The sequence below is a fragment of the Fukomys damarensis genome, unplaced genomic scaffold (genome assembly GCF_012274545.1).
Source record: "Fukomys damarensis isolate Sample0158 unplaced genomic scaffold, DMR_v1.0_HiC HiC_scaffold_18, whole genome shotgun sequence".
Classification (NCBI taxonomy): domain Eukaryota; kingdom Metazoa; phylum Chordata; class Mammalia; order Rodentia; family Bathyergidae; genus Fukomys; species Fukomys damarensis.
In genome coordinates, this window is record NW_022900930.1 from 4792660 (window position 1) to 4816648 (window position 23989).

The following is a 23989-nucleotide window of genomic DNA, read 5'->3' on the forward strand; positions in this document are numbered from 1 at the left end:
TTTTTTTTTTTTTTTTTTGGTACCGGGGATTGAACTCTGGTCCTTGCACTTGCAAGGCAGGCCGCCGAACCGCTGAGCTAAATCCCCGGCCCTGCATGGTGACTTCGTAAGTATGTTGTCACTGGGTGCTGAGACAGAAAGAGGGAAAGCTCCTCTGCTTGAAGCAGTGGGAGGAATGAATTGTTTTTGTTCCTGGTAGAGATGAGGAGCGAGAAGAGGAGAAGAAAGAAAGTGGGGGGTAGAGAGAGAGAGGCCAGGAAGAGGAGAGAGACTCAGGCCATGTGGAGTGAAGATGAAAGAAAACTCATCAGGAGCAGGAGGGAGACTGGGGTTTTCCTGCTCTTCTACTGTTCCTTCTTGAATTTTGTGTGTGTGTGTGTGTGTGTGTGTGTGTGTGTGTGTGTGTGTGTGAGCACGTGCATGAGTGAGTGTGTGTATGCATAAAAACTGAGAAGGAGCTTCATTCCACCCTTGGACTTCCATGGAAATGTTAACAGAAGCAGGCACCAGGTGCAGCGGTGACCGCGATGGGCAAGTCTGTGGAGCACCTGTAACTCTTAGGAGGGTGGCTGCTATCGAGTGGACTGTGCATTAGCTGACTTCCGCTGCTGCCCCTGGCACATCCTCCTAGGGTCCTGATTACTGTCTCCACTTGTCCCACACTAGCCCGGGCATCTAGATCTGCAAGGACACACAGCACTCTGTTTTCCAGATTAAACATGCTTCATTCCCTCCACATTTCTCACAGACTCTTTTCCAGACATTTCCTGTCCTGGTTCTCCTCATCTAGATGCCCTCTAGGGTTTCAATGGTGCCCTTGGGAGTCTTGCATAGCGTAGCAAGTATGATCCCGGCCTGTCACCAAACACAGTGAGCTTTCCTTTCTGGAATTGGATGTTCTGCTTCTACTGAAGAAACCTAAATTTCATCCAGCATTGCTTTTATTTAGCCGTCACAATGTGTTCTCAGCTCCCATTAAACTTGTGGTCACCTGAAAAACTTACTGGGTAATAAATAAGCTCACCCATTGGGTGGCAGCTCTTCTGATTGTGTGGTCCTCTGGCTGCATGGGTGAGAGCTGCTGGGTTCTGTGCTGCATTCTGCAATGATTACCATCTCAATCATGGGATGGGAGGATGGCTTGAAAAGCAGATGTGGAAGAGCAGCGAGAGGGACTAGGAGCCACTTGGAGAAGGGCCTGGGTATGAGGAAACGATAATTAGCAATGTCATTCACAAACATTTCTCGCTTCTTCCTGTGCTCACCGCTTGCTTGTTGGAGCCTGCCGATGCTCTGGTGAGAGGCGCTATGTAAACACAGGTAGACAGAGCAGAGCGGTAGGGAGACCCCCACTGCAGACATCCTTAACAATAGTGACAGCCCTGAGAATAAACACAATGCACCCTAAAGAGCTTTAAGTGTTGCTGGGGGTAGAAATCCAGTTGAGGAGGGGTCCGGGGAGGAAGTAGCAGGATGATGAGCTTTTCACTTCTGACGTCTGGTGTTTGTCTTATCAGGGCTGAGTTCACCTCTCCTGATAGAAGTAGTTCCACAGGGCCAAGAGACACCTTCAGGATTTATCCTGATCCTGCGTCTCTGCCGAACAGTGGAAGGATTATGGGGCGTGGAAGCAGGTTCTGCTGTTGCTCTCACCAGAGCACGTGTTTGAAAAATCCCAATGTTCTGAGGTTCAGTTTCTTTATCTTTAAAGTGCATTTTCCAACACCCACTTGGAGGATAAGGAAGTGGTGGGGCACTGATGTCCTGAGGAAGCTAACAGTGTCTGAGCTCATAATTAGCCTTCTGAGTTACGGACCTGGTTTAGAGGAGCTCAGCCACTTGCTCACTCAGTACTGCATGAGCCCTCTGGTTGGGCCTCAGGATGGGCCCCAGCCCTTCAAAGACAGAGCAGGGTACTTTATTCTGTTGGCAGAAGAGTTCAGCAGCTTTTGGGCACTGGTACCTGTAAGGGGGTGGGTAAGCTCACTGGGTCTGGTCCAAGTGGGGACCTCCCTGAAAGATTTGTCTGCTTCCTGGGGTGCCCAGTATCATATTTCAGTCTGAAATCATTAATTGAAAGGTACAGGGCATGGAAGAGAAAGCTGTAATTTAAATGGACATGAAGCTACAGTTTTTTAAAGGCATGAATGGATTAAAGTAATTAATCCCACGTTTTAGTCATTCATTCTACAAATGCTTAGGAAAGACCTAAGTAGGTCAAACAGAGTCAGAACCTGGGGACCCAAGAAAGACTAAGCCAGGCCTGCTCAACTCTATTGGTTCAGCTCAAAGGGGACCCTCTTGCAGAACCCTCTGTGACATGTTCTCTGCAAAGAGTCCCTGCTCTCATGCTGGTTCCTAGCATACTCCCAACACCCTCAAGTGGCTCAGTATTGGGGCTGAGTCATCAGCGGAGTCGGTTCCACGTGGCAGGGGTACTGGAGGTGTGCAGGTGTGCCCTGTGCGTGGTGCAGGCTGTCAGTGAGGATTCCTGGAGGAAGTGACCCAGAGAGCTCTGGAGTCAAGCAGCAGCAAAAGGTGTGGGGCCCGCAACGAAGATTCATCCTAAGAGAAAACCGAAGCAAGGAGGAGGAGCAAAGAAAAAGTTGGATGCAAGCCAGTGGACATAAAAGCATGGGGAAGGTATGCGCCAGGCTGGGGAGCCTGGGCCACACCTGATAAATAATGAAGAGCCACTGGCGCCTTTTAGGCAGGAGAATGATGGGGTCGAATTGTAATTTTCCACAAATATTTATACTGATATGATTGTATGCACTGTTTATTATCAGCTCTTCCTTGCTGGGACAAAATATCCACAGTAACTTAAAGGAGGGAGGGTTTATTTTGGCTCACAGTTTCAGATATTTCAGTCCATGCTTAGCTGGTTCCAAGACAGGAGGGAAGCTGTCGTCACCCCCAGGCACACAAAGAAGTGTGGGTGTGTGTGTTTTAGTGAATCTTCATTAAGGCGCGTTGATATTGGAGTTGCATGGCGTTTTCACGTGTCACGAGCTATCATTGTTCTTTTGATATTTTTGGCAATCATTTAAAAATGCAAAACCCATTCTTAGCTTGAGGGAAGCATAGAGATGGAGAGCGGCCAGATGTGGGCCGTGGGCTGCAGTCGGCTGACTCGGTGGTCAGGTTCTGGGCTGCGGGCAGGGGAGGGAAGCAAGGCAGGAGGGTGATGAAGGCCACATAGCATCCTTCTCGTCCAGGTCCTTCCTGGCATCCTCCAGCCAGGAGTACACACCGTGAAGGGAGTAATTCAGGAGTGACATACAACGTGTGACCCCCTTAGACCTGCGCCACCGCCAATAAAGGAGCATTTGCAAGGAACGTGTTAACAAGCAGTGGCTCTCTCTTCCTCTAGCTCTCCTTTCCCGTGCCTGGCACGGTGGTAATGAAAACACCTTTACATAAACACAGAGGTCATGGTCATATGGCTACCTTCATGGTAAAGTGTTTCCGAATACTAATAGTTTTTCATTTAATGCAAAATTCAGGTTGTAGCAGAGAGTTTAAGGTGACCTGAAACACCGCTCTAAATTGCACAAGTTTATAAATAAAAAATCATTCTGCAGGCTAAATTACTTTAGCTTTCTTTATCCGTGTTGGCAATAGGGTAACAAAAAGCTTGAAACCCTCTGAGCACAAATCTTACAGCTCAGGTGTGGCCTGAAATGTCACATTCTTAAGAACAGTACATCACTCCCGGACACTCCTACCAGCAAGCTCCCGAGCTTTTTCCCTCGGAGATCTCTCACCAGGTTTCCAAAGTGTCTCTTTCCTCAGCAATAATCACGAGAGTGCACGTAGACAGTACAGTGAACCCTTGAGTTACAACCAGCCTGACATGAACAACTTGGGTTGCGACCGGAATTTTAGATTTAATTTATGATCGAAGTCTTGAGTTATGAACCAGATGCTGGCTACTTGTGCTTCCAGATGGTCTCAAATACACATTTGAGAAAAAAACAAGAGTTCTGGAAGGAACATTGCAGTATCCTTTTCTGTGTGGGGATAATTGAGAAATCCTGGGCCAATGTCTCCCTAAGGACACTGAAATCTGCCTGTATACAGGAGAGAGACTTTGAAGCCTGTGGAGAGGAGCCTGAGCCTTCAATTGACCGACTTGAGTTACAACCAGCACTCGTGAAGGAATTGAGTTCATAAGTCAAGGGTCCACTGTAGTTCATGGCTGACATTTTTGAGCTTGAATTATGTATTAGACACCTGGCCAAACTTCTAAAATGCACAACCACAGATGTTTGGTAGATATGGGGGATGGCATAAACAAAGCATAGAGGTTTGTATTTATCTCTTTTCTATTGTTCTAACAAAATACTTGAGGCTGGATAATTTAGAAAGAGGAGTTTATTTAATTTGCAGTTCTGGAGGCCCAAAAGTAAAATGCTGGCATCTGCTTGGATTCTGGGCAGGGCCTCTTGGTGGACTGTATCAGTCATGACTGTGTTTGTGGGAGAAAGGGGAAACTGGTCAGTCACTGGATAACAACCCACTTCTGTGGTAATTCATCCAGACCCATGAGACCTAACTCATTCTCTGAAGACCTAATTCCACGTCAGGAGAGCAGCCCATCTTCAGAGAAAGACATTAACTCATTCATGTGGCTTGTGCCCCATGAATCACCTCTCCATACGATCGCATTGGGTTGCAGCCTTAGCTGCCTCTTCACTAGCTGTGTGACCTTGAACCAGTAACTTTCACTTTGGGCTTTGGCTTTCCCCAGTGTAGAACAGGAATAACAATCGAACCTGGTAGGAGGACATGATGCAGGAAGGAAGTGAACACATTTGGCAGGAGGCTATGACTGAGAAGGTGACTGGTTGTTTCATGCTGGCCTTGGGGCAGCCTTGGAGGAGGCCACTGTCTGTGGTTGTGCAAGGTGGAACTGTGTGGGATTTTTTTCAACCATCCTGGTTTGTCTTAACTGATTTACATGCTCAGCACTGAAGAATAGGCTTCTGTGGGCTGGCAGAAAACATGGCTACCTTTCAGTCCTTGCCTTGCACCCATCTTTCCAGCTACAGCACTGTCTCTCATCTGCCATCTATGTCGGCAACTGGGAAGGAGAAAAGGACTTTCACCCTCTATTTCCTGAATAGCATTCAAGAGTTATGGGCTTTCGCCCCCCGCAAGAAAGAAACATTATCCACAGCCTGCAAGGGTGAGGATGGCTAGATGCAACAGGGCTGAGTAATGCCTTTCTCTATCTTTCATGCTGGAATTTAAGAGGACCCCAGAGCAACTGGGTTTATTAGGACCCATAAGAACAGCACTATAACCAGGACACCAGCTGCCATAAACCTCTACCTTGAAGTTTGCAACAAATCCTGAAATGGTGAACTAGGACAAGTTCTTGTCTCTGTCAGCAGAAAAGAATAAAAATAAAATAAAGGGAGAAATGCAAACTGCAGCAGAAAAACATGCTGGAGAAGGGGAGGTAGGAAGAGTGAGAGAGAGCAACAACAGCGACACTGTTAATGAGGAAAGAAGTGGTCGCCGTCACGTGACAAGCAGGTGGTGTCTTGCAACCTCCATGAACAGGTCTAGGGATGTCACCTGTGTCATGGGACTGGGAAGGGCCATTAGAGAAGAGGGCGCGTGTGCATGCACACACACACACACACACACACACACACACACAGAGCCAGCGTATGGGGAAGAAGCTTCTTGGAGGAAAGCAGAATGCAGGTCAGGAATAAAAGCCATCCGGAGCCGCTGTGCAGACACCACAGACAACACAGCCATTTGCAGTGCTGTCTTGGAGAGAGGTGGACACTTTCTCTTCTGCCCTTTGGTGCTGTGCGAATTGCTGAGCTGACACTCCCCTGGATACCCAGAGTTTCTTTAAGGCTGAACACAGACCAAGGACTTTGTCCTCACTAGAAAAGAACACGGTGAAAGTAGAACACACAGGGCTCGCTGTGGCCACAGGGACCACGGCAGAGCAGAATGCAGAAGCAGAGCTGAGTGGACCGGTATGTTGCCCTCCTGGGTGAAAAGCATCTCGAGGCAAACCTTTGCACAGTTTACTTCCTCTGCAAGGTGCCTGCTTTGTCCTCAGTCCCACCTCACCAGTGTGGCAAGCCCTGCTAGCTGGTAACACAAAATCTGTCCTCTCTCCTTCATAAACAGAACAGCAATTTTATTCCGGGTAACAACGTGTCCACTTTACCTCCTGGGCTCTTGGGGAACTTTTGAAACAATTCTGGTCAATGAGATAAACTCTAAAGTTGGTAGGGATCTCTGAAAACTTTCTCTTTCCTAATAAGAGAGGTAATGAAAACGGAAGGTTCTTTTCCTGTCTGTTCTTCCCTTGAACGTGAACACGAAGTCTGGAGCTGCGGTAGCCACACTGTGACCATGGAATCAAAGAGAGTAAAAGGCAACACCTGAAAGATTATAAGGGAAACGTTTTGAAAACTGATCCACCCCTGGACCTCTGTTATGTGAGAAAAATAAACACTTCTTTGTTAAAGTCACCATGAGCTGACGTTTTGTGTTTGCAGCCAATCTCAATCTTAACTGGAACACTCAGGTAGAAAGCATTTGGCACCTCTTTGTTTTCTTAACTTCTAACCTTCCTGTTGCCTCTTTCTTGCTCCTAAAACTGGATTGCCAAAGTATTAAATAAGCCCAGCACTCCTGATGGTGGAAGACGGAGCATCTAAGGCTGGGCCAGGGCAGAGGGAAACTTTCAGGGCCCAGGCCGACTCTTAGATGGCCCTGGCCTCGGCTTTGTGTTTCCTTCTTTTGACATCACCTCTGATCTAGAATGAGTTAAATTTTTTATTGATTTATTTTTCTTTTTGTGAGTGTGTAGGGAGGAAGAAGAGGGAAAATAAATTATACCTCCCAAGATACGATCTGTAGTTAATTCTTAATTAGGACTGACAGCTGCTTCCCCCATAAGCCTATTCCCAACATGTTCTGTTTGCTTTGTTTGGTGCTGGAAGATATATTGTGACACGGTAATGACCTTTCTAAGCTTGTCCTGGAAGTGTTATTGGCATTCTAATGATTTATTGCATGTTCCAGTTGATTACAGGGCCATTTGTCAACATTTTATTTCTCTCTCCATAAACCTGTCTTCTGTGTCACAGATATTCACTGGCATGAAATTTAAGCAAATACAGTATATAGCTCTTATTCAACTTCTGTTTTCACTTGGGGCCTCTGCATCAAACCCATCCTGGCCAGGAGAGGGCTTGTTATGACCAATACATGGTGGGGGGGTGGCCTGTGTGTGAGGCTGGCAGTGCCGACTTCCTGTCTATTGGTGTGCAATGGCTCACGTAGGGAGTATTCGTAAAGCCAAGTTGGCTAGGCCAGTTCCCCCATTACTTGTACAGACCCCGTACCTGGGTTTCCAAGCAGTCATTCGGTACCCCCTGGCATACAAGGAAGTACTTGGCTGGCAAAAGGGCTGTGGATCTGTCCTAACCAGTCTGTCTGGCAGATTTACCTCTTAAACTCCTTACAGCCACAGACTTGCACCTGGGTGACAGGTCTGAGCAAGTGTATGTATGTGCATGTGTGTGTGTGTGTGTGTGTGTGTGTGTGTGTGTGTTTGGTGTGTGGGGGTCATTCAGAGAGAATGGGAGCTAGGCCATCACAGCACAAAGGATTGTCCTGTTCCCACCTCACTGGGTGACCTTGGGCCCACCCCATCTTGCCAGAGCTTTGGAGTTATGGGCTAGTTTGGCTTCATGCTGTTCCTGACATTGTTTATTATGTGAATCTGGTCACCCCTGTCCTGTAAGCACCTCACAGAGGTGCTCTGAGGATAAATAAGTCCATTACTTGCAGAATGCTCCTTGGAGAAAGCCTTTACATAAATGCACGGTTATTCTTGTGCTTAGATTAAGTCAGTTCCTGACCTTCTGAGTTGGTCGCTAAGTCACTGAGGTCCCGGGGAGGAAAGAGAAGATGCGGCTCCACTTCAAGCCCTCACATACTCACAGCCACCCACTCCCCAGTGGAGAGCACTTGGAAGTTTTGTAGGCTGCTGTTTTGATCACTGAGACAATATCTGACACCCACAACTTAAAGGAGGAGTGGTTTGATTTGACTCATGGTTTCAGAGTTTTAGTTCATGGTTCACTGTCTCCAAGGCAGAAGCACCATGGTGAAAGGGTGTGGTGTAGGACAGATACTTAGTTTACGGTGTCCAGGAAGCGGCGGGGGAGGGGGGAGTAGCAGAGAGGAAGCAGTGAGGGACCAGATGCACTACGCAAGGTTACACCTCCAAGACCTGCCCAAACACAGCCACTGTGTGTACTTTACTAATCCCGTGGGTAGCTCCCAAGCCGATCGAGTTCACACGGTTAAGTGTTAACTGTCACAGTCAGGACTCGGCTGGAACAGTCCTCCAGTTCCTGCATCTCTAGCAGACTTTTATTCTAGTGCCTAGTGTCACCTGTTTTAAATTATGAGGAAAAGTCCGAAAGCTTGGATTGTGCCCCCATGTACTCGAGGTCCCTGTTTGTTTCCCACAGGCACCTCAAAAGCTCCAAGCTGTTCGCTGAGCTTGTGATCAGTCTGCAGGTCATAGTCTCGGAAAGCCGCCTTCTCTGCTGTCCTGCTGCTCCGCACTGCGTGGCTGGGCTGTCTGCCTGGCGGCCCACGTAGGAACTTGGGCAGCCGCATCCCTGCCTCTCTCCATGCCCATCTCCTCCTCTAGTTCTTGTCCATTCTGTGCCCCATGTGTTTGGTGGCTCTGACCCTCTTCTCTGGCACATCTGTGCTCAGACCCTCGTCATCTTTCCCCTGGACTGTGGCAATTTGCATCTCCCGTGTTTTAAGCAATGGAAACCTTGCTATCTCGTATGGAGGATGTGTCTACTGCTAGTTGATTTGGTTCTTCTGGGAAGTGGGTGGGGGGAAGCTATAGCATCAGGACTGGAAAAGTACTAGGAGCCAAGAGATCTCTGGGCAAATTGGTGTTGGATCCCCAGGCCAGGTCATCGTTCCAGGGATCTATTTCCATGTCACAAACTACCCCAAATTTAGTGACTTTAATGGCAACATTTGATCTGCGCATGAGCCTGCAATTTGGGCACGGCATGGCGAGGCAGCCCATCCCTACTCTACTGTCATCAGCTGAGGTGTCTTGAAGGCTGGGGCCAGAATCATGTGTCTTTGGGGGATGCTGGCTGTCAGCTGGAGTCTTGGCTGCAGTGTGAGCTGGGACACATTTCTGTGTGGCCCAGGCTTCCCTGTAACTGTGTGGCTGGGTTCCAAGGACAGGCTTCTTGAAGGAGAATAACCCAATTAAAGCTATTTCACTTTTTGTACCATGGTCTCTGAAGTCTTGAGGGGTCACTTCTCCTTTGTTGCAGAGAGGCCCTTTGATGTGGATTCTGTTCTGGAGGGAAAACGGACCTACCCTCTCCATGGGGACTGACAGAACTCTGGACCAACACAAGGAATTGGAAGAATTGCTGTGGCCATTTTTGGATAGTACAATCTGCCACAGTCTGTGCAAACCATGTTGTTTAGTGAAGTTATCAAAATCACCTGCCCAGAGGAAGTGTCAGATTGGCTGTGCCTGTTAAGAGCCTGATCCTGGCTACTGCAAAGTTGTGAAACAGAAAAAGCTCACCCAATGGTGACAGAGGGGACAATTGGCTCCTTTTAAGACAACACAAAACAGGGAGCTTCTCCCAGAAGTAAATCATGGGTTTGAAAGGAATATGGGTGTGGGGGATCTGGTTCACATGCTAGACAGGGGACACATGACTGATTTTTCTATATCATAACTGAAATGCAAATTAAATCAATGCTGAGATTCCATCTCACTCCAGAGAGAATGGCCATCATTAAGAAGTCAATCAATAACAAGTGCTGGAGAGGCTGTGAGGAAAAAGAAATACTTCTTCATTGCTGATGGGAACATAAACTGGTACAATCACTATAGAAACCAATGTGGAGATTCCTCAAAAAATTCAAAATACAAATTCCATTTGAACCAGCTATTCTGCTCCTAGGAATCTTCCCTAAAGAGTTAAAGACATCATGCCACAGTGTTGTGTGCTTACCTGTATTTCTAGAGCATAATTCATAATAGCTAAATCTATATGTTTATCAACAGATGAATGGATAATGAAAATGTGGTTTTTCTATGCAGTGGAGTACTACTCTGCCATAAAGAAGGATGAGCTTGAGTCATTTGTAGGAAAATGGATGCACCTTGAGGCCATAATGTTAAATGGAGTAATTCAGACACACAGCTTAAATATCATGCGATTTCTCTTATGTGAGAAACCCAAAATATGAATAAAGAGAAAATAAAATATAATAGGAAATAGGGGAGATAAATCTTCGGTGAAAGGGAAGGGACCAAGAGATGGAGGGAGAAGGGATAGAAGAAAGGGAAAGGAGGTAGAAAATAATAAAGATGTATTATGTATGTGTACCAACTCCCCACAAGGAATGTAGTCATTAGTTACTGCAAAGATGTACTGCTAATACAAAAAAAATATAGAAAAAATAAAAGAAAATTTCAGGGAGGAGCAATCCATATCATCATGAAGGAGATGGGCCTTTTAAAAAAATATTTTTATTGGTACATTTTAGGTACACAGTACAGTTCCATTCATCATTGGGATCTTGTACCTTTACAGGACAGGTCTTTGTTCTTCTTTTTTTCCCATTCCCCTAGCCTCCATCGCTCTCTCCCTGTGACTGGGCAAAATGTGATGCAAAGTAAGACAGGTTAGCATGGAGAAGGGAGGTGGGCCTGGTGAAGGCCAGAGAAGTGGCTTTGTTTCTTTTCTGTACAGATCCACGATGGGATCGGGCCTGGGGAGCACGATCTGTGGGAAACACCGAGGAGTTAAGATTAGTGGGGCTTTAGCTTTCCGTTGGGTCTGATTTCTCAACCAGGGCTGGGGGCTCAGCGCAGAAGCATGGTCTCACTGGGGACACCCACATAGGCCACACCTCAGCCATGTGGCCACCAGGCTCTGCTGAGGTGGAGCAGGCCCTGCGCAAGAGACAAGAGTGAATTCTAGCCCTTGGCTGGAGAGGACAGATGGGGTGAGTCATGGGGCATCCCTTAAGACACAGAGGCTGGAGTGCTCCTGAGCCCAGTGTGAGCTGCAAGTAACATATGGCTTAATTTCCTCTCAAATTAGACACTTGATAAAAAAAGTTATTATATCTGTCAAATTGCCAGGGCATTTTATGGGCGTGATAAAGTAAGAACCACTGCTTTACAAACCTTGATGGGATGTTTCAGTACCTGAAAAACAATTTTATGGCTGCCCAGGCTACTAACAAATTGCAAATACTGATTAAGCCATAAAGTTACAACAACATTAAAATATAATGAGAGGTTATTGCACACAGGAAGGCTTGTAAGCAACAGCCCCAGCTGCACTCAGCCAACGGGTCAGGCTTCTGCTGTCTCTGGTGGTGCTTCGCGACCCAGTGTCCCTTCAGGGCCAGGTCTGGACTCTTCTTCCAGGGCAGAGCAGGCCCCAGAGAGAAGCTGCCTTCACCGAGAGCTTGGAGGCCCCGGACACTGGACACTGAATGTCATGCTTCTTTGGAGCCGTCCACCTGGCAGAGAAGGAGGAACTAGTGTCTGTCCCACATGCAAGGGCTTGTGTGTGACACTCCTTGACCCTCCGTTCTCACTCCGGCAGAGACTGTCTTCACCGTGCTCTGCAGTTCTTGACTCAAGGACTGAGCTAATCCAAATGTCCATTGTACAAGACTCAAGGAGACCTGCCCTGTGATGGCGCACAGGATGCATGCCTTGTTTCTGCCTCTAACAGAAACTTGCTGTGTACCAGTGAGGGAGATGGGACATATGCACGAGAGATAAAAATATAGCGCTGCAGTACTACAGGCGGGCCAAGCTGCTACACAGAGCCTCCGGCTGCATTGTGGAGTTGGTGCCTTTGCGTGCACTCTTCTCTTTGCCTCACTACACTTCAATCAAGCTGGGTTTCTTGAACTCCCCAGTCTGTCACCCCAAAAAGCCACAATTCTTGTCTGGATCACTGGGCCACAACTTCAGCTGAAAGAGAATGTCAGTTGAAGCGCAGGTCTCTAAAGCCCCACGGTTCTGCCTGCCTGGAATTTAAACCCCTGAGACAAGGGCTGCACTGTCCCCGAGTGCGATGTGTGGCTCAGAGTGCCCGAGCTGCCTTCCCCGCTGTTCCCGGGTCGAGGTCATTTAGAGCTTTGGACTTCACCTTAGAGCTGAGTCTTTCCTGAAGAGGTGGCCACTTCTCAGAAGTGGTGGGTGGAGGCTTCGCTGAGGGCTTCCTTTACCAAGCTGGGTTCACAGGCCAGCACTGAGATGCCCTGTGTTCTATCCAGGGAAGACAAGGACGGCAGTTGGGCCCATGTCACTGTGTCACCAGTGGAGGGCAAAGGGGAGCTAAACACTTTCAGAGAACTTGTGCAATCCGTCATCAGCACCAGCTGTCTGCAGGTCAGAAGGGTAATGTGAGTCAGGGGCAGAGGCAAGAAGCCAGACGGGCTCATCAGCTGAGTAGCTGGGGCAGGTTATTTAGCTTATTCATCTATTTTTGTAGCACTGGGGATGCAGCCCGGGGCTTCACACTGAGCCCTGTTCCCAGTCCCTTTTTTATTTTTAAATTTTGAGACAGGCTCTCTAAATTGTCCAGGTGGGTTTCGAACTTGCCTCAGCCTTCTAGAGTGCTGGGATTACAAGTGTGCGTCATCATGCCCGGCTTACTTGTGCCTTAATTCTCTCTTTTAATTATATGATCATATTTAATCATATACCACTTTATGTCTATATTATATGCATTCTTTATAATTTATCATTTTATATTTATCTTCACCTAAATCACCTGCTTATAGGGTTGTTTGCAGGGTTCCTGGAGTGACTGTGTTGGGCTCTGAGGATGGTTCTGACATACTATAAACTCTCAATTAATGCTACCATTGCCACACGTTAAGTATCTACTATGTATTAGAATCTTTGCATTTTACATGAATTATCTTTTATCATATTCATAATAAACACCAAAATGTTATTAGCTCCATTGTACAAATGTAGACACTGGGTGAAGTTGAGGGTGGAAAAATCATTTGGTCATAGCTAGCTAATGGCAGAGCTGAGATTCAATACTGGGTTGATCTGCTTGTCATTTCCACACTCAAGTCATCACTGAGAATTTCCTTTAATTGTGCAGTTTATAGAGCTTTGTGGTTTGCAGATACCTCTCATTTTTCTCACCCATCTTGCACAGCATGGCACGCGCCCATGGGACTCGTGCTGCAGCTCTGCTGTCCTCCAGTTCCAGGAGGAGCTGCAGCTCGTTGGTCGCCTTGAATAAGGCATGGTCCAAGCCATCTGCTGTGGAACCTTGTGACAGACTGTCCAGCCTGCTTCGGCACAGGCCCTCAGGCTTTGGGCAATGGTCAGAATGGAAATGGATTCAGGAGACAGGCGGTCCATTTTTCTGAGTATTTTCTAATGAGGAGATGGGCAGATATAGAGGGTGGTTACAAGGTTGGCGGACAATGTTACCTAGGAAATAATCTTTTTATTTTGCTTAGTTAGGGGTGGTGGAGTTAGTATGCAACAAAGACAGCCTGTGTCTTCAGGGCCCTCTTCTTATTCATTCATTCCCAATTTATTCTTCTAAATTTAACTGTTCTTAAATACCAGTGAAATAGCATCACTCTTCAAGGCACTGGGGATCAGTAATTAAATAAGAGATTGAGTGTGCTCTCAAAGCCATCAGAGTAATAGACAATCACAGCATTGATGTCTGTATAGTGTGTCAGATACTGTGATCAAGATAGGTAGAGAATAGGGATGGGGCAAAGATGAGGGAGATACAAAGTCAGTTTGGGAAGGCTCTCAGGCCAAAGTCAGGGACCTTCCCAGCCCAGAGAGAATTAAGCTAATCAGATTCCTTCCTCTTCTCCTAGGAAGACTATCCATGCATCTAATCTGTAAAAATATAAAGAATGATAACTAACATCTGCAGAGCACTTCCCTAAAGGGCACAAAAGCCCAGGAAGGTAGCTATTGTGTAAATCCCACTTGAAAAATTAAGAAATGATGGCTCAGGGAGGTGATACAATTTCCCCAGTGTTACCTCTTGTATCTTGGATTCTCAGCCCAGGAGAACCTGATTCCACTGAGTGGGGACCTTCCCTGGATCAAGCTGCTGTTTTGTGGCATTTTCAACTCCTTAAAGAGGGTTCAGTGGCCACTGGATAATGATTTGTGGAGGGAGCAAATGAAAGAAGATTTCTTTCCACTCCGACACATTTGTGCTTATCACTACATCATCTGCTTGTTCCCCTGTGCCTGCAGATTAGAGGGAGCATCGGTGGGAGAACAGTTACACTGTGGTGTTACTTCCTTTCCTTACCCACGAAGGACATAAGGTATGCACAAGGTTTTAATGCCCACTGCGTGTACAGAACATACACAGCCAGAAACCTCCCCAGTTCCAGAAGTATCACCAGGCAGGAGAGTGCACTTGGGGAGGTGGAGGAGGGGAAGAGTGAAGGCTTTACTAGTGGTGGGCCTAGGGGGAGCAATCTGCAGCCATTTCCGCTTATCAGACAAGGCCATTGTGGCCCTGCTGGAATCGGACACAAACAAAGTAGCCTTCTCCATGCCAACAAGAGTGGAAATAAGATGTGTCAGCAAGACAAAACCTCTCCTGGAGGCTCTCCACAGTACCTATTAGAAGTGAAGTCAAGAGGCTGCGGGTGGTGGTGGACAACCTGTGGTTAAGAAAAGGGGAATAATAGCACCGACACACTGTGCCGTAATGGAAAATGTCACTTTTTCAATTCCTTTGAAATAGTCACCTGTGATATATTTTCTAATATTGCTGCCCTGTTCTTAGCTGGGTCATTTCTCTTTCTGTGCACCTAGAGAGAGGAGAGAGATGGGAATTACTGACAAGAGGCCAGGATGGTATATCAGTCTCTGGGCCTACCAGATTCTAGAAGTCAAAAGGGTATGTTGTTGGGGCAGTGGTCTAGTTCATCTCAAGAAGTGTCCCCACTCTGCTGGCCACGAAAGTATATATATAAACACCCACACTGCCTCCCCTCTGTGGAGAAGATTGGGCAGACTCCTGGTCTGCCCCAGAGGTACCTGGCAGTTGGTCGCAGCTAAGGGCACTCTTGAGAGTTGTATGTGAGAGGTGGTTTTTGGCCACTTTCAGGAGCACCAGTCCTCACATGGTCGTCACTTCTTCCCAAGGCAAGCAGACCTTGGGAAGGGCATACAATATGATTTGAAGAGGTAACAAGTCAAGGTAAGACTGGGCTCATGTGTGGCCACATCTCTCGGAGGTACATCTGGGTAGTCCATCTTCTGCAGGCATGATACTGATCTGTCTTCAGTGACCAGATCGCATGAATGTGCTAAGAGATACCAAGTATCGTCCCTGAATTGGACAATCAAATGATTGTTCTGCCTTTTTGCCCGAGACCTTTGTCTCCAGTTGCCTTTCCTTCTAATCCTCTCTGTACCAGCCTCAGTCCGTCTCTTGGTGGAGCGAAGCTGATAAATGGGATCTTCCTGAGTCCAGCTTTCCTTTGACTCTCTCCATCTTTGTACCAAGCTGTCTGTGCTTATTTGATCTTGGCCTAGGATGTTTCTGATAGCCTGGTTGTTCTGGGCCACTCCACATAGCCTACTCTCTCACAGGGTCTCAAGTTCATTGCCTTGTGTTCCTCAGCCCTTGAGGACCCATTTATGTCCCTTTTCCAAGGCACCTTGTGGATTTACCCAGAAGTGAAAAACCGAGGCAACTCTGAGCAAAGAAGTTGGGTGGGTGGGAGGTGGAGGGTGGAGAGTGCTGAACCCTTTCATATATGTGTGTCTGTTGGCTATGGTGGGTCAGTGTTGCCGTCCTCACTTGTAGTAGATGGGACTGAGGCTCACCAAGGATAGGGGAGGGGTTCCACTGCAATCTTCTCATTCCAGAGCTCTGTCTGCTACATAATCCATCCCTTCTGTTGCAAAACAGATGCTACCAGCCTGAATGTTGAGAACCTGGCTTGTTGTTCAGGCGATCTATCCCCCTTAGAAAATGATCACATGTCTAAAGGTATTCGGCAACTGGGAGGTGTAGGGTAAAAGTAAAGAGGGAAGAGAAAAAAATAAGAGAAAAGGAAAAAAATGGAAACAAAGTCTTTGTAAATAGGGAAGGGTGGAGGGGGAAAGGAAGGCTAGGGGAATGGGGACAAAATAAGAACCAAGATGTGTTATGTAAAGGAGCAAAATCCCAATGATAATTTTAATTGTACTGTATACCTAAAATATACCAGTAGAAGCATTAAAAAAAGAAAATTATCAAATATCAATTCTACTTATTTGGTCTGATGACAGCTACTAAACTACTAGTAGAAAGGAACACGTACTAAATCCCTACTAACCTTGTTGAAAGTACCTACATATATGACGCTTTAATCCTTGACATGGACATAATGCAAAAATGCTTCTGTTTAAGAGCATGGACACTGGGCTCTTGTTGCAGTTTGCATTGTCTGTCTTGGGAGGACAGAGTCTGGGACACCCAGGAGGCAGTGCCTTGCCAGTGCTTCTGCAGGATGGGGCCCCACAGACTTTTTCTGAACAATCTGCTCCTTAATGGGAAAACTAGACAACGAAAGGAAAGTTAGGGCATTATGTGAATATAATACCCGAGGACTCTAGAGTGTGGTGCGGGGCAGAGGGCCTGCAGGGGGCACTCTGGAAGCCTAGATCTGAGTCCCCTTCTCTGTGGCCAACTGTCCATATGGCCTCTCCTGTGTTGGTATTCCATTCTACTGCATGGCTTCATGCTGACGTTCCACCCCTGTTGCCCCTGGGGTCCCTGGCTGCCTTGACGCTGTAGCTTGATCCACATTTCATCTTCCTACCTAGAGTGTGGTCTTTCTAAACATGTAAACTCTGTCACATCATTTTCGCCCCTAAAACCCTCTGTGTCGATGAGCTTTTTGCTGCTGTGGCCAAATATCTGAGAAAAACAATTTAAAGGAAGAAAAGTTTACTTAGTTTCAGAGGTTTGGTCCGCAGTCAGCTGGCTGTTTTAGGCTCAGGGGAAGGAGGAACGTCATGTTGGAAGAGCATAAAGAAGAAAGCTGCTTACATCACGGGGGCCAGGAAGAAGGGACAAAAGGAAAGAGCCAGAGATGAGGGGCTGAAGCATAACTGCAGTCCCCAAGGCCATGTCCCCATGAGTCCTTCAACTGGGCCCACCTCTTATTTTTATCACCTCCCGTAAATTCCGTTGAATTATAATTTCCTCAACAGTGAATTCACATGATCGAGTTAAGGTCCATACGAGCCAATCACTTTCTGAAAAGCCCATCAGCTGGCAACCAGGCCTTTAGCATACAAATTTTAGGGGTCATTTCAAATCCAAACCATAATACCCTTGAATTTATGGAACAGAGACAGAACTACCTGCTGTTGATGTAGATAAGGACACGGAAGATATAGGAAACATACTCAGGAAGTATGGTTTGACCTGGGGTGCATAGAACTATAGTCCCACAAAACTGAGATGCCTATTTGTCTCCAAACCAGGAATCACCTACAAATACTGATCCTTTATCGCAGCATCTTCCCAGGGTAGAAAGATTTTGGGTCACATTCACTGACTACAGTGCATTAATTTTATATATTTATTTATTTTTCATTAAGTTTATTGGTACATTTTAGATACACAATACAGTTACATTCATCACTGGGATCTTGTACCTTTACATGATGCATCTCGGTTCCTATGTTTTCTCCATTCCCCTGCCCTCCCTTCATCCCTTCCTCCCTTCCCTCTTTACAAAGACTTTGTTTCCATTTCTTTCCTTTTCTCATATTTTTTCTTTTCCCTTCTTTCCTTTCCCCTATCCTTCCCACTTCCGCTACTCCTTTAGCCCTCAGAAAAGATATTTTAAAAGAGTAGATTCTTTACAAACAAAAAAAGCAAATAACCATAAGGATAGATTAATTTTCAGTAAAGATAACAAAAACAAACAAATAAATAAGAGGGCAGATGACCAAAGAAAATATATTAGATACAAAAAAATGCATACCTTAGTGTCCTACGGCTACATAAACCTTACTGGCTTAAAGCAACACAAATTTACTCTCACAATAACAGAAGTCAGAAGGCTGGAATCAACTGTGCTGGGCTGGGGCGAGGTGTCAGCAGGACTGAGGACAGAATCTGGTTCCTTGCCCTTTCTAGCTTCTGGAGGCTTTATGTCTTTGGCTTGTGGCCCCACTTGGTCCTGTCGTGGCATAGGGTTCAGCCTTTCTGCCACCCCACTGTGAAGGCTCCTGTGATTCCACACAGCACGCAGGATAATTAATTCCCCATCTCCAGGTTCTTGAACTAATCACACCTCCAAGTCGCCTTTGCCCCGTAGTGACAGTCACAGCTTCTGAGAATTAGATCATCCTTGTCTTCCAGAAGAGCACTGTTCAACCTACCGCATGTCATAACCTTAAATATTTTCTAACTAAATATTAAAAATATTAACCTTAACACTGTTTTTGAGTATTCTCCCCAAAGACAAAACAGCTATGAGAGGCAGGACAAGCTTGCGTAGGGCAATCAGCTCGGTGACGGCAGTCAGTTTAAAATGTACGTGTATGTCAAAGCATCACATTGTGTACTTTAAATATAAGCAGTTGTTATTGGTCAGTTACACTTCAACAGAAATAGGAAAAAAATAATCAAAACAAATAATTAAGCAAAAAAAAATTTTTTTAAAAAAAACCGGGGATTGAACTCGGGACCTTGCGCTTGTGAGGCAGGAGGTGGCACCGCTGAGCTAAATCCCCAGCCCTTAACAGATATTATAAGAGACACAATTTTAATAAATCTGAAAACCTACATGAATGGTATCGTCTACTCCCGAAAATGAAAATATTCCAAACTAATTTAAGAAAAATTAAAATCTAAATAGAATAACAATCTACCCTTTTGCCCATCTTTCAGCAAAAATTTAGGTAGTTTTATGGAAAGGTTCTATCATGTCTATAATGAAAAGGCAATGACCAGATTATATCAACTACTCCAAGCATTAAAAAATGAAGTATCTTCAGTTTAATTTTTTGACTTCGATAATTAAATGTAAGTGTCCTAAATTAAAAATGCAGTATGATCTCACTTTAATAGAGATGTAAAAATCCTGAAAAATATTAACGTCAAAAATATGCCATAGCCAAAGAGGTTTCCTTCCGAGAATGATAGGAGTTGACATTAGGAAATTTATTAGTATGGCTTTAACATGTGGTATCATTCACTCCATTCATAAGTTAAAAGAGGCAAAATATATATGATCATCTTGTAAGGATCCCTACCTTCAGTTTGCACAACTCAAGAAAAATGGTAACTTAGAAAATTTTATATAATAGGGTCATTCAGAGCTATTGTTGGGGACTAGCCAATGAAATGAGAGGAAAGTAAATATAAGATAAATATTGGAAAAAGCCCAAATAATTCATTACTGATTACAATATTTTTATAAACTTAGAAACTCTAAGTTAATCAAAAGAAAATCTACTAGATGTGAGATTCTAGTAAGCTGCCTGATGTAAGATAAAAGTCAATAGTTTTCTTATGCATTAACAACTACCAACTGGTGGCTGAGAATAGAAAGAAATTCTGTTCATAAATGTGACTAATTGCTTGAAATAAGCAGTGAGAGATCTATCTAAGAACATTACAAAATGCTATTGAAAGTGTGATGAAAATAACTGAAACATTTCAGAACTATACCATATTCTTGTGGTGAAGACTCATTTTTTTTTTTGAGTTTATTGGTACATTTAGGGATACAGTACAGTTACATTCATTGTTGGGATCATGTACCTTTACATGGCAAGTCTTGATTCTCATTTTTTCCCCTTACCTCTGCCCTCCCTTCACCCCCTCCTCCCCTCCCCATCTACAAACACTTTATTTTCATCTTTTTATTCTCTCACATTTTTTTCTTTTCCCTTTTTGTTCTTCCCCTACGTATCACACCTTCCCTACACCTTTAGCTCCTTTCCTCCCATTTCTAAATGTCAGTAATCTTATTAGAATCTTATGCATTGTTGCAGAATATTCACACCAGGGAAACTATTTGGTATTTACACATGTGGGACTTATTTATTTCACTTAGGAGTATATCTTCAATATGTATCCATTTTCCTATGAATGAATCTATTCTCTCGCTCTTTATGGCTGAGTAATATTCCATTTTATAGAAAAACCACAACTTCTTTATCCAGTTTCCAACGGATGGGCAAATAGGTTGTTTCCAAGATTTAGCTATTACAAACTGTGCCGCTATAAACATGGGTGCACATACTTCTCTGTGATATGATTCTTTTAGTTCTCTTGGAAAGATACCCAACAGAGGGATGGCTGGGTCAAATGGAACCTCCAGTCCAAGCTCTTTGAGGTATCTCCATATTGATTTCCATAGTGGTTGCACTAGTCTGCACTCCCACCAACAATGGAGGAGGGTTCCTTTCTCCCCACAACCCCGCCAACATTTGTTATTGTGTGATTTCTTGATAGCAGCCATTCTTTGTGGGGTGAGGTGGAATCTCAGTGATGTTTTCATCTGCATCTCTCGAATGACCAGTGATGTGGAACATTTTTTCATATATTTTCTTGCTGCTTTTACTTCTTTGTATGAGAAATGTCTGTTCATTTCGGATGCCCATTTTTGGATCGGGTCTTTATATTTGGGGGGACTGATTGTTTTGAGTTCTTTATATATCCTTGATAATAGTCCTTTGTCTGAGGTACAGCTGGTAAAAATTTTTTCCCACATTGTAGATTGTCTCTTAGTTCTGCTAATGGTTTCTTTTGAAGTACAGAAGCTTTTTAGTAAGATGAGATCCCAGTTGTTGATTCTTTCTGCTAGTTCCCGTGCTACTGAGGATTTGTTCATAAAGTCTTTTCCTATACCAATGTCTTCCAGAGTTCTGCCTAACTTACCTTCCAGCAAGTTTAATGTTTCTGTTTTAATATTTAGATCTTTAATCCATTTGGATTTTAATTTAGTGCATGGCGAAAGATAAGGGTCTAATTTTAATCTGTGGCAGGTTGATATCCAGTTTTTCCAACACCATTTATTAAAGAGGCTATCTTTCCTCCACTGAGGATGGTGAGCTCCTTTGTCAAAGATGAGGTAGCTGGAAGACTCATTTTTGTAAATCTGTCTTTTTTATTAGTGCATGTTTACAGTACACTCATCACGGAGGGCAGGGACACATACATAATATAGTCTTAATTCATTTTCTTCTTCTCCTCTTCCTCCCCTTTCCCACTCTCCCCATCTCTAGATCCACTGCCCCTTTTCCTTTGCAAAAGATCTGTTTCCAATTGTTTGTCTTTTATCTACGCAGCACGTTCTAAAATTATAGTAATCAAATTATATTTTATTGGCACAAGAACTGATAAATTAACTAATTTATCAGAGTTGACTACAGAAGAATTTGGATGTAAATACTATCATAAATAAAGGTAAGCATTCTTTAACCTTAGGCCAGGAGCAGATCTTTCTAAAGATCTTTGAAGAATTACATCAAGGCTGAGAATCTTTTTAAAAATGAGCAGATTGCCTTACATAATAATTGTACATTTTTCCACATCAAAATAAATCACAAAAATTAATAGACAGCAAAATGAAAAAATATGCAATATGTATAATGGGCAAAGATTCATTAAGCATAATGTATAAAGAACTTATACAAATCAATAAGAATAAGGTAAATAACAAAATGATGCTAATGGATAATTCACAGAAAAGAAACATACATTTTCAAAAAGCTTAAGAAAAAAAACCTTCCATGAGAGAAAAGAAATTCATATTGAATCTGCAAGATCCAGCTTTTCACCTCTTAGAAATAGTGATAATATATGTTTTGAGAGTGTGTGGAAATATATTTTATCGATGGGGATACAAATTAGTACAATATAAATTGGGAAGGGTTACTTACCCATTTGAATCAAATTTTAAATAAACACTTCTTATGACCTAGCAAACATAGATGACAATATAATTTACAATAGCAAAGAATTTTAGCTGTCCTAATGGTTTACCAGTTAGGGATTCAGTTTAATACTTAATGGCTGATTTAAATCTGACCAGTTAGGGTCAAAGATTAGCAGGCCTTTGCCTCATGTTGTAAGGAGGAATGGAAGAGTACAAATGGAGAGTTACATTTCTCAGTATATAAAAGTACAGATCAATGAACTCTAAAGTAATAATATTCTACTTTCCCGCCTTGATAAATATATCTTCAAACTTGGGTGCTACTGATTCATTGGCTGAAGGTTAACAAATATCAAAGACAACCATATTTAATTATCATATTTGGCAGCAATGTTTTGTTTATGGCTCAGTAATATTTGAATAAGTGAAAAGACAAAAAGAGAGAGAACTCATTATTATTATTTTTTATTATCATCATTGTTTGTTTTTTTGAGTCTCTCTATGTCGTTCAGGCTAGCCTCGAACTCTTGGCAATCTTCCGGTTGTCAGATGGCACTGTACCTGATGACTCCAGGCTCTTTTCGTCCCACTCAAAGAATTGGCTGAAACAGTTGAGGAACAGTTAAACAGAACTTTTAGTTAAAGTAAAGGAAGGAAGAGAAGGGGAGAGTGAAGAAAGAAAGAAAAGAGCAAGCAGAGATACATCTTGCGAGCCGGATGGGCTGCTGCAGAAACAGGAGCACAGCAGAACAGCAAGATTGCAGTGGTAGTGATCTCCCAGATCTGGTTAGCTGGAGGTTGGTCTGCCCCCTGCCCCCGCAGCCTGGTCATGATTGACAGGCCACATCCATTCTAGATCAGGTCACATGGTTACATCTTGCTCCCAGGCTCTGCTCTGGATCTTCGTGATTGACAGATCAATCCTATCTTCTAGGTGCCCTGCAATGTCCTAATCTCCTATCTCACTCCTACCTCTGCTTACCCAGTGTTCAGATAGCAGGTGTGCACTACCACACCCAGTGAGAATGCTAATTTTTCCTTACCATATATCTGTTTCTTAAAATTTATTTAAAATTTTTAAATGAATTACTAATATGTTGGGTTTTTTTTGGAACTGGGGATTGAACTCAGGACTTTGTGCTTGCGAAGCAAGCAGTGGCACTGCTGAGCTAAATCCCTGGACCGATATATTGTTAATTGAGATTTTCATGCAATCTGTGTTTTATTTTTATCTATGATAAAACAAAGTCTCTGGAATCACTGTAGTTCTTTCACATGGTAATTTAAATTTGGAGAAATTTTGCATGGATGAGGCGATAGCAACTGGAATTGTCTATATCAACCTTAATAAATGTGTAGATTCCGAAATGAACATGAATTTTACATATGCTATTTGAACATTAAAATGGGTCAAATATGATAAATTATTCTTAGCTCAGAAAATACTAGAGAGCATACCACTTTCATTACCAAATTTCTATCACTTATATCTTAATGTTCACTGACTTTTAAAGTGGTATCTCAATCTATATACAAATGTGAAGAGTTAGTAAGCTTTACCCATTCATACTTACACACATACAAAGTAAAGCATAGTCAGGAGTTGTATAATGGTTTTTCAGCTGAAAATGGACTGTGTGTTAGTTTTCTGTCACTGTGACAAAATACTTGAGAAAATTAACTTATAAGAAACAAAGATAGGGCCAGGGACTTAGCCTAGTGGTGCTGCCACCTGCCTCACAATTGCAAAGTCCTGAGTTTGATCCCTGGTACAAAGAAAAAAAAAATAAATAAAAAAGAAAGAAAGAAAGAAAGAGTATAAGAAGTAAAGGTTTATTTTGGCTTACTGTTTCAGAGGTTTCAGTCCATGGTTGCTTGGCCCTATCACTTTGGGCCTGTTGTGAGGTAGATTGTCATGGTGGGAAGCATAACATAGAGGAAGGGGATTCAACTCTTGGTGACCAGGAAGGGGGGGGGAATAAGAAGAAGA